Source organism: Bison bison, unplaced genomic scaffold, assembly GCF_000754665.1.
Source record: "Bison bison bison isolate TAMUID 2011002044 unplaced genomic scaffold, Bison_UMD1.0 scf7180017864224, whole genome shotgun sequence".
NCBI classification, from domain to species: Eukaryota; Metazoa; Chordata; class Mammalia; order Artiodactyla; family Bovidae; genus Bison; species Bison bison.
The window spans coordinates 4,258,428-4,262,086 of NW_011494796.1; positions in this window are offsets into that span (position 1 = coordinate 4,258,428).

The following is a 3,659-nucleotide window of genomic DNA, read 5'->3' on the forward strand; positions in this document are numbered from 1 at the left end:
CATGGGACCTTGCTTCTATCACCAGTCACATCCACAGCTGGGTATTCTTTTTGCTTTGGCTCCATCCCTTCATTCTTTCTGGAGTTATTTCTCTACTGATCTCCAGTAGCATATTGGGAGAATGTGGTCCACTGGAGAAGGGAATGGCAAACCACTTCACTATTCTTACCTTGAGAACCCCATGAACAGTATGAAAAGGCAAAATGATAGGATACTGAAAGAGAAACTCCCCAGGTCAGTAGGTGCCCAATATGCTACTGGAGATCAGTGGAGAAAACACCAATACATTATATTAATGCATATATATGGACTTTAGAAAGATGGTAACGATGACCCTATATGCAAGACAGCAAAAGAGACTGATGGAGAGAGCAGTCTTATGGACTCTGTGGGAGAAGGCGGAGGTGGGATGATTTAAGAGAATAGCATTGAAATGTGTATATTACCATATGTGAAATGGATCTCCAGTCCAGGTTCAATGCATGAGACAGGGTGCTCAGGGCTGGTACACTGGGATGACCCTGAGGGATGGGATGGGGATGGAGGTGGGAGGGTGGTTCAGGATGGGAAACACATGTACACCTGTGGTGGATTCATGTCAATGTATGGCAAAAACACTACAATATTTTAAAGTAATTAGCCTCCAATTAAATATAATTAATTAAAAAAATAAATACATCCATTGAAAAACAGAGTATCAGATTAGACTTTTTAAAATCCCAACTATAAGCTGCTTATAAGAGATATGCTATTAATATAACCAAAAAGAAATGTTGAAAGTAAGAAGAGGGAGAAAGGTATACCAAGCAAACTCTATCCCCCCAAACTTGACATAGCTATTCTAATATCAGACGAAGGCAAAAAGAACTAGCAGATATTAAGAGGAATGTTTCATAACAGTGAAAGGGATCAGTTCACCAGGAAAATATTTAAAAATTAAATCTGGAGACACTGAATAATATACCTTTAAAATATATAAAGTTTACAGAATTAAAAGGCATAACAAAGTCATAATTATGTTTGGGTGGTTTTAACACACCTTTCAGTATGTGATAAAACCAGCTGACCAAAAAGCAATAAGAATATAGATGTGAACAATTAAATGAACAAAACTGACCCAGTTGATATATGCAGAGAGCACTGTACCCAGCAAATGCAGACAGTTATTCTCTTCAAGTGCACGTGGATATTTACCCAGGTTGGCCACATGACAGCCCTTAAAAAAATATCCCAAAAATTTCAAAGATTTTAAATCTATAGAGTATAATCACTGATCACAGTGAAATTACTAGAAAAAAGTCACATATTTTTAAGTTAAGCAATGTACTTCTACATGTAGCAAAGAAGAAATCACAATGGAAATAAAACATTTTAAAATGCATAATAATAATAAAAGGTGGGATTCAAATAGTGACAAATTTAGAGGAAGTTTTATAATATTAAAAGCTTTTATAAATATAGAAGACTGATGAAAATCAACGACTGAATGTCTCAAAAACAGAAGAGAAATGAGTAAAATAGGAAACAAACACATGATAGAGAATATTATAAAAGCAAAAGTTGTTTCTTTAAAAGAAAGAAATTTATAAAATTCTAGCAAGACTGATTAAGACACAAATAATATGAGGAATCAAAAGGATCTGTCATTATAGATTAAGCAGATATTTAACAAATAATAAGAGAATATCGCAAACAACTTTATGTCAATGAACTTCTCTGTTGGCTCAGGTGGTAAAGAATCTGCCTGTAATGTAGGAGCCGGGTTTGATCCCTGGGTTGGGAAGATCCCCTGGAGAAGGAAATGACAATCCACTGGAGAATTCCATGGACAGAGAAGCCTGGTGGGCTACAGTCCATGGGGTCACAAAGAGTCGGACACAACTGAGCAACTAACATCATGAAGAACTTTATGTCAAAAGTTTAATTTGTCAAATTAAAAAACTAATTTGTCAAAATGAGCACAAGAAGAAATAGATATCCAAATAGTCTTCTATACAAAACAAATCTGAATTTTAAAAATCTACTCCCCCAAATCTTTAGTCCCAGATGGCTTTTCCAGTGAATTCTTCCAATATTTAAGGAAGAGTCAGCACAAGTATTACAGAAAGTTTTCCAGAGAAAAAAGGAAGGAATGCTTCCACATTTGTTTTGCAAGGCCAGCATAATCTTGATACTAAAGTCTGACAAGATATTTGGAGAAAAAGACCCAACAAATATAAGCCAAGTCATTCAGAATCATAAGTGCAAATTTTCTAAACAAAGTAACATATAGTACACGACAAACAAGTTTGGTTTATTTCAGGAATATGTGGCTGATTTACTATTTGAAAAACAATGTTGTTAACCATTTAAAAAGAATAAAGGAAAAAGCCAAATTTTCAAAAGCCTTAGATAAAATTCACCCCCACTCATAAAAAAAAACTCACAGAAAAGATGCTGTTTATCTGATAAACAGCATCTTCAAAAACTGTAAACTCAGTATCATGTAATCCTATAATAGGGAGATATTGAGATTTACCCCCCTGAGATTATTATCACTTAGACAAAAATGTCCATTATCTGCAAGGAGTCTCATCATCCTGAATATAATATTATATAATGTATGAATATAAATATAATATTTAATAAATAAAAATTACAAGGCTCAAAAGGAAAAAATAAAAATTGTTCTTGCAAACATATATGCAGAAAAACCCCACACATTGTGTTGTGTGTAAATTTAAACATAAATGTCAAAGATTAAGGCTGACACCAAGAGAGGGCATCAGAGGGCAGACAGACGGAAACCACAATCACAGACAACTAGCCAATCTGATCACATGGACCATAGCCTTGTCTAACTCAATCAAACTAAACCATGCCGTGTGGGGCCACCCAAGACGGACGAGTCATGGTAGAGAGGTCTGACAGAATATGGCCCTCTGGAGAAGGGAATGGCAAACCACTTCAGTATTCTTGCTTTGAGAACCCCATGAACAGTATGAAAAGGCAAAAAGATAGGACACTGAAAGATGAATGCCACAGGTTGGTAGGTGCCCATATGCTACTGGAGATCAGTGGAGAAATAACTCCAGAAAGAATGAAGGGATGGAGCCAAAGCAAAAACAGCACCCAGTTGTGGATGGGACTAGTGATAGAAGCAAGGTTTGATGCTGTAAAGAGCAATATTGATAGGAACCTGGAACATTAGGTCAAAGAATCAAGGCAAATTAGAAGAGGTCAAACAGGAGATGACAAGAGTGAACATTGACATTCTAGGAATTGGCGAACTAAGATGGACTGGAATGGGTGAATTAAACTCAGATGACCATTATACCTACTACTGTGGGCAGGGATCCCTTAGAAGAAATGGAGTAGCCATAATAGTCAACAAAAGAGTCTGAAATGCAGTACTTGGATGCAATCTCAAAAGCAACAGAATGATCTCTGTTCATTTCCAAGGCAAACCATTCAATATCACGGTAATCCAAGTCTATGCCCCTACCAGTAATGCTGAAGAAGCTGAAGTTGAACGGTTCTATGAAGACCTACAAGACCTTCAGAACTAACACCCCCAAAGGGTGTCCTTTTCATTATAGGGGACTGGAATGCAAAAGTAGGAAGTCAAGAAACACCTGGAGTAACAGGTAAATTTGGCTTTGGAGTACAGAATGAAGCAG